The following is an 8,021-nucleotide window of genomic DNA, read 5'->3' as shown; positions in this document are numbered from 1 at the left end:
TCCAATCTAGGTAGAGAACGACGCTTCCCTTGTCTTAAATCTTCTTTTGTCAGACAAGAGATATTTTGAGTCACTGACTGGCTCCCCTCAGATTTTGCACAGCAGTGGCTTGCTCCCCAGCTTGGGAACTGTGGTAGCATGTCTTGATTGACTGCCAGGCCAACAGAACAGTCAAGGGGGGAGGTTCAATGAGTACAGGATAGTTCGATTGGTGTGAGAAATTTGGAGATTTTTTTTTGCTAATTCGGCTCCTGTACTGAGGCTTGCTGGAAAGTGATGGTGATCCTTTGCCTTCTTCGTGTCCTGGTGGAGAACTTGAGGTTTTTCGCTAGTGGGTGAGACTTGTGGGCTGCAACCTGTGGTGCACTAAGAGCCAGTGGCAGTTTCCAACTGTACCGACAGTGGAACTGCATATCACCTCGAACATATCGTGTGTCACGAGGGTGAACTTATTCGTACTAAGTCTGCCGTCTGACGTTTCACATTGTCGTGCGTGTGAGTGAAATTGGTTTGGCCAGACCAGCGACCAGGTGCTCCTCACAGTGAAATCTGCCTTTTCAGGGCTCTGATAGGGAAGTTTCCTGCATTCTGTAATCAGAACGCCAGTCCGCATAGTTTGCACATTTTCGTGGGCGCGTCAGAACATTACAGCTGTCGCAGTGTGCATCTCCTCACCCACAGCATGCCGTTTTCTGCTGCCGCCTGAATCAAAGTGAAAGGGTAAAGTATTGCTGCATAGGCGTAGAGTAATTAAATGATATTCACAGCTCTCCTCTCTGGTGAACCATAGTTTGTGCTGTGCTTGGTCTTAGTTGATTCTACGTGAAGAGAATTAAGCCCCACAGTGGATTCATGTAAACAAAGTAAGAGTGCGTTGTAATTCAGGGGACAATTTGTATAGTTCCCATCCAATGAATGCTTTGTCAATCGAGCACCATGCCTTTCCTGATTTGTATTTGTCATTTTTTTAAGCTTTATCAGCTCGACTGTAGTTATAAAAGAACGAATAAACACTTGTCATGATCTTTCTAAACTTAAATACGCACTGTACTCATTCATACTCCCTCAGCTATTCACCGTTTTTATTTTTTGTAGTAATACAGTGGTACACCAGCAATTCAAGATTCAATCTTATTAATTAGTTAACTTGATTATTTTTGTATCCCGCCTGGTAGGCAGTGCGTGGGTCTGCCCCTGTAAACTGAAGGGTAGGCCGAATGTAGGAAAGGAGTAGGAGCAGGTGAGGTAAAAATCTCTCGGTACTGCTCTTAGAAATGGTTTACTAACTCACTACACAATAACTTGAATTCATAAACTCTAACTTAACTTTGGCTGAGACGAGCACGTAGGTGCGAAGCTGTACATCAAATCTAACCTCGGCTAGAAGTTACAAAGGCAAAATCTGTAGTGGCTTGCCTACTATGAAATAGAAACAATGTTGCTTGGTTGTCTACTTGGAATCAAATGGGCTGAATCCGGAGCGGCGCTCGTAGAGCTGCACAGCGCCGGCTAGAGGGCGCTGTCGTCGGTGTCTGTGTCGTAGTGCCAACCTAGCAGAGCGCACCTACGTTGTGGCATCGTAGCTGACGATACCACAATTATTAATTTGCCGGTGTGGCCGAGCGGCTCTGAGCGCTTCGGTCTGGAACCGTGCGACCGCTACGGTCGCAGGTTCGAATCCTGCCTCGGGCATGGATGTGTGTAATGTCCTTACGTTAGTTCGGTTTAAGTAGTTCTAAGTTCTAGGGGACTGATGACCTCAGATGTTAAGTCCCATAGTGCTCAGAGCCATCGTTGATTATTAATTTGAGTTCTGAAAGTGATCGCAAAAAAGCAACAAAAGTGCCATGAGTAAATTCACTAATTTCATAAATAAAAAAATTAAGTATGTAGCTCACGTTTCGAAGGTTATTGAGAAGATAATACTTTTCTTTATGTAAAGACAATAACATTTAGCATCACTCGGAGATGTATTCATGATTAAAGCAAGCGGCAACTAGCAATTGGTAACCCTTGGCCAAGATCTCGAATCATGGCACTTTTGTGAGGTACTGCATTATCTTAAGGAACAGATGCGTTTTTTCCTTTTTTTGTTTCAAAGTGGAGACTATGGTGAACTGAGAACATTCAGACTCGGTTTTGGCGCTAAGAGTTCTATCCTAGTAATTTGTAGCACGTTGTCATTTTATTTCAGTGTATGTATTATCGCCGTCATCTATTTTTGTTTCTCATTGTGTCTTGTCAGTGATTTCTGCGTCACCTCTTGTCTGATGTTGCGTTGTTGCTAACAACATTGTGCAAGCTTTTGTCGAGCTGCCGGCCGAAGTGGCCGAGCGGTTCTAGGGGCTACAGTCTGGAACCGCGCGACCGCTACGGTCGCAGGTTAGAATCCTGCCTCGGGCATGGATGTGTGTGATGTCCTTAGGTTAGTTAGGTTTAAGTAGTTCTATGTTCTAGGGGACTGATGATCTTAGATGTTAAGTCCCATAGTGTTCAGAGCCATTTTAACCATAAAATTTTTACAAACATGTGTCTGACACGTGTCGCTCATGCAACACCTCGTGCTGCCCGCAGATGAACAGAACACGCTGCACAAATGAAACAAATAATGTGCCCTAACGATAACATGGGTGTTGCAGTAATAACACATTACCATGACTGTAGTAATTACAACACGTTACGAATCAGAAACATTAACGATCTATAGCAGCAGTAGCAGGCTATGCTTTAGAATAGGCATAGAGTGTGCTATCTTTGGGTGAGCACCTCAAACCTCTTCAACGGCGTGACAAGGAGACAGTAGAATCTGAGTTGGACGATGACTACCCAGGAGCAAGCAGCTCAGTGTCGTATTCAGGTCATTGCCCCTGGACAGCCTTGGCGGTGGCGGTCTCGTAATCTCACTCCTTCCTATATATCTTTATTTTACTCTTCCCAAACACAAACACTGAGAGATGAAACCTGAAACAGAGCCTACCGTTACCAGTCGACCTCGCCTACACATGGCCGTACACGCCCATGGTACGACCGACCACAGCAACTCACGAGCTGTCGTCGAGTGCTCCGGCACAGAGACCAGGCATCAGCTTTCAGCATTAAATTACTCAGTTTTTTATTTGGCATCACATTTCTGACTTATCTGATGCAGCTTGTTACGAGTTTCTCTCCTGTGCCAGCCTGTTCATCTAAGAGTAGCACTCGCACCCAGCATCATCGTTATTTTCTGGATATATTCCAATCTCTACCTTCTTCTATGCTTTCTATCTTCTACAGCTCCAGCCAGTACCGCAGTAGCTATTCCCTAATGTGTTAACACACATCCCATCATCCTGCCCCTTCTTCTTGTCAACGTTTTCTACATCTTCCCCTCCTCGCTGATTCTGCCGACAATCTCCTCGTTCTTTATCATCCAACGTGATTTTTAACATCCTCTTATCGTACCACACTACACGCCTCGCCGGCCGGGGTGGCCGAGCGGTTCTAGGCGCTACAGTCTGGTACCGCGCAACCGCTACGGTCGCAGGTTCGAATCCTGCCTCGGGCATGGATGTGTGTGATGTCCTTAGGTTAGTTAGGTTTAAGTAGTTCTACGTTCTAGGGGACTGATGACCTCAGAAGTTAAGTCCCATAGTGCTCAGAGCCATTTGAACCATTTTTTAAATGCCTCGATTCTCTTCTTTTTCGGTTTCTCCACAACGCATAATTCACTTCCATGCAGTGCTAATCCAGAAACGTATATTCTCAGAAATTTCTTCCTCAAATTATCTGACCTTCAATAGTACGGCCCTGAATACACTGAAGTGAAGAAAGAGATGAAATACTTCCTACTGCCGCGTAGTCCTCCATTTTCCCGGCTTAGTGCAGCAACGCAACGTGGCATGAACTCAAAAAGTCATTGGAAGTCCCCTGCAGAAACAATGAGCCATGGTGCCTCTATAGCCATCCATAATTGCGAAAGCGTTGCCGGTGCAGGATATTATGCACGAAGTGATATCTCCATTATGCCCACAAATGATCGATGGGATTCATCTCGGGCAATATGGGTCCAGAATACTTTGGCGTGGCGCATTGTCATCCACGAAAATTCCATGGTTGTTTGGGACATGAAGCCTATGAATCGCTGCAAATGCTCTCCAAGCAGATGAACATAAGCATTTGCATTCAATGATCGGTTTCGTTGAACTAGAGGACCCACTCCATTCCATGTAAACACAGCCGACACCATTATGGAGCCACCAACTGCTTGCACAGTGCCTTGTTCACAATTTGCGTCCTTGGCTTCGTGGGGTCTGCGCCACACTAGGTCCCTACCATCAGCTCTTACCAACTGAAATCGTGTCTCATCTGACCAAACCATAGTTTCCCGATTGTCCAGTATACAACCGTTATGCTCACGAGTCCAAGAGAGGCACTGCAGGCGATGTTGTGCTGTTAGCAATGGCAGTCGCATTGGTCGTCTGCTGCCATAGCACATTAAAGCAAAATTTCGCCACACCGTCCTAATGGACATTGCTGCTTGCCTATTATCACTGACAACTACGCGCAAATGCCGCTTGCTTTCAGTCGTTAAGTGAAGGGCGTCAGCCACTGTGTTGTCCATGGAGAGAAGCAATGCCCGAAATTTGCTATTCTCGGTACACTCTTGACACTGTGGACCTCGGAATACTGAACTCCCTAACGATTTCCGAAATGGAATGTCTCATGCGTCTAGCTCCAACTACAATTTCGCGTTAAAAGTCTGTTAATTCTCGTCGTGTGACCATAATCTTGTCGGAAACCTTTTCACATGAATCACCTGAGTGCAAATGACAGCTCCGCCAGTGCAGTGCCCTTTTATAACTTACGTACGGGATACTATCACTATCTGTATATGTGCAGATCGCTATCCCATTACTTTTGTCACGTCAGAGTAATACACCGTCCAGTAACACCTGCCAAAAAAGCCTGAATAACCATCTTTGGCAGCGCAAACCGCTGCGAGACGCCAGGAAGGGAGCCATTGAGGTTCTGGAAATCACTGACATGGATGTGGAGCCATACCGACTTCTGTGCCATGGAAAACTGCGCTACGTTTCTCAGTTGAGGATATATGGCACTAACAATCTGATCCTAGTGGTCCCCAGCTTCTCGATTGGGTTTAAAGCTGATGAGTTTTGTGGTTAGGGGAGTACGGAGAGCTTAACCTGGTGCTCTTTGAACCACGTACGGACATTACGAGTTGTGTGACACGTTGCATTGTCCTCCGAGGAGGAACAAACTGCATGAAGGTGTCGACATGATTCCCAAGTATAGATGAAAAAGTGTGATGGTCCATTGTGCTTTCCAGAATGACGAGATCACCTAGGGGTTGGCCTCCATCCTGGACCCATCCGATGACTGTTGCAGGGCGTTTGCTTTCAAAAGTTTCAAGCCGTACAGGCCAACGGCCATATGTGTGAAGGAGCATACACGTGATTCATCTGAAAAGGCCACCTGCGGCCACTCGGTTGGCGTTCATTTGCGGCACTGGCGTGCAAATTCCACGCCTTCAGCAGTCAGCATGGGTGCATGAACCAGGGCCCTGCTGCGAAGGCCCTTAAGCTGCGACTTTTCCTGAAATTTTTTTCAGGAGACACTGTTGGTAGCTCCGTGGTTCATCTGGACCACCAGCTGCTCATCAGTTGCGCGTCTATTCGCCCTTAGACATCTCAATAGCCGTCATTCACCCCTATCATCTGTGGCCTGTGGTGCACCATAGCTGCCACGGGGACGGTTGTGGGTAGTGCCATTTTTACCAAGGCAACACGAGAGCAGTTTACAAACCTAGTTTTCGGACATGCTTCCACCCTTGGCTTGAAAGCCAATGATCATATCCTTTAGGGCTTCAGATAAATCGCTCCGTTTCTGCATTACGAGAACGACTGCGCAACAGGAAGGGTTGCTCAGGGAAGATCAGTGACTTCAAACGTGGACTTTTCATTGAACGTTACCTGAGTAACAAATCTATCAGTGTAACACTTTTAAAGCTGCACAAGTCGACTGTTGGTGACGTGATTGTGGAGTAGAAACGCTAAGGAGCAGCAAAACCAAGACCTGGCAGATCGCTCGAACTAACGTTGAGTTATTGTAGTGCACTGGGGAGAATTGTTGTAAAAACCGCATGAAATCAGCGGGAGGTTTCACTCGTGAGCTCATACGTGCTACCAGCTGTCCAGGTGGCACAATAACTGTGCTTAGACAGTTAAAAATAACTGGGTGTTGTCGAGCAGGTCCTCATATGCCACACACTTCTGTTGTAATGCTAAGCGGCGCTTGAGACGGTATAAAGAGCAACGTCACTGGACAGTGGATGACTGGAAACGAGTGTTTTGGAATGATGAATCACGCTATACTCGGTGGTGATGCGATGGTATCGCTTTGGCATTGACTTACGCTTTACTGCACCTAGTCCAACCTCTATTTTCTTAAATTGTTGTATGGTACTTTATTCCTCATGTGTACTACTGCGTTTAAAAATTAGTATTCACTTCGGTCTGTTGTTTATTTTCAGCATCATACCTGATGATGGGCACGTACGAGGGTTGCCCAGAAAGTAATGCACAGCATTTGTTCTCTTCAACAATTCTTTATTCAACATAATGAAAATTACACACATGAAAGAATGGTGTTTTATCTACACGCCCTATTTCTCCAGGTAATCTCCATCCCGTTCTATGGCCTTCCTCCACCACCAATTCTTGTCCTGTTGGCGGAGCCAGTGCTTCATTGTGTGAATCACTTCCTCCATCGTCCTCACAATGTATTTCACGAATGGCATCCTTTAATGATCCAAACAAGTGAAAGTCCGACGGAACTGGGTCAGAGCTCTAGGATGGATGGGGTAGCACTGTTCCCCTGTTTTGCGACTGTTCAGCAGTCCTCAGACTCATGTGGGGCCGAGCGTTATACTGTTGCGGCAATACATCTCCTCGGTTGTCCGCCTCCGTAGCGTAGCTGTAGCGTTTCCGCTTGTCACGCAGGGGGCCCGGGTTCGATTCCCGGCAGGTGACTGGGTGTTGTGTGTTTTTCATCATCATTGACCCGAAAGTCGCCGAAGTGGCGTCAACTAAAAATGACTTGCAAGACGGCGGCCGAACTCCCCCGCATGGAGCCTCCCGGCCAACAATGCCATACGCTCATTTCATCTCCTGGGTTGCTGTGACGCTGAAGTCGCCGGAAGCGCGTCTTGAGTTTTGTTAATGTGTAGACATATGCTTCTGAATTAATGGTACCGCCTCTTGGCATCACATCGATGAGAATCACACCTTCACAATCCCAGAACGCGGTGATCACGAACTTACTGGCGGAAGCAGTTGCTTTGAATTTTTTTCTTCTGTGGGTAGTGGGAACAGCGGCATTCCATCGACTGTCGTTCTGTTTCAGGCTCAAAGCGGTGAACCCAGCTTTCATCATCTGTCACAATCCGGGACAAGAAGGCCTGCCCCTCGGCATCAAAACGTTGCAAAAAATCAAGACGAATGTCTTTTCCGTTTGATTTGTGATCCACCGATAGACACCGTGGGACCCATCTTGCACACACTTTTGAATATCCAAGAGTGCGGATAATTGTATCCACAGTTCCTTTGCTGATTGACAGATGTAGCGCCAACTGCCGAGTCGTAATGCGTCTGTCCTCGCGAATGACATCAGCTCGCTGCAGCATGTCAGGTGTGACAGCTGTGAATGGTCTCTCCGACCGCTGCAAATCGTGGAGCTCTGCCGAACCGCCTTCTGATGACCTCAGCCTCCGTGCCCAGCGACTGACTGTACTTCTGTCGCCAGCAGATGCTCCATAGACTTTGCACAAGCGTTTGTGAATATTCCCCACAGTTTCTCTGTCTGCAGTGAGAAGTTTTAATGACGGCACGTTGCCTGTAACGTACATCACCTACAGATGCCGTTTTGAACCTGTTCTGCAGCTAAGCTATCTGTCGGAAATGACGGAAACTTGGCGCGCTCCCTCAGGAGACTTCAAATAATACATACGAAACGTTTCACATTCG

This window comes from Schistocerca nitens, chromosome 5 (assembly GCF_023898315.1).
Source record: "Schistocerca nitens isolate TAMUIC-IGC-003100 chromosome 5, iqSchNite1.1, whole genome shotgun sequence".
Taxonomy (NCBI): Eukaryota; Metazoa; Arthropoda; class Insecta; order Orthoptera; family Acrididae; genus Schistocerca; species Schistocerca nitens.
This window is presented reverse-complemented; position numbering follows the sequence as displayed.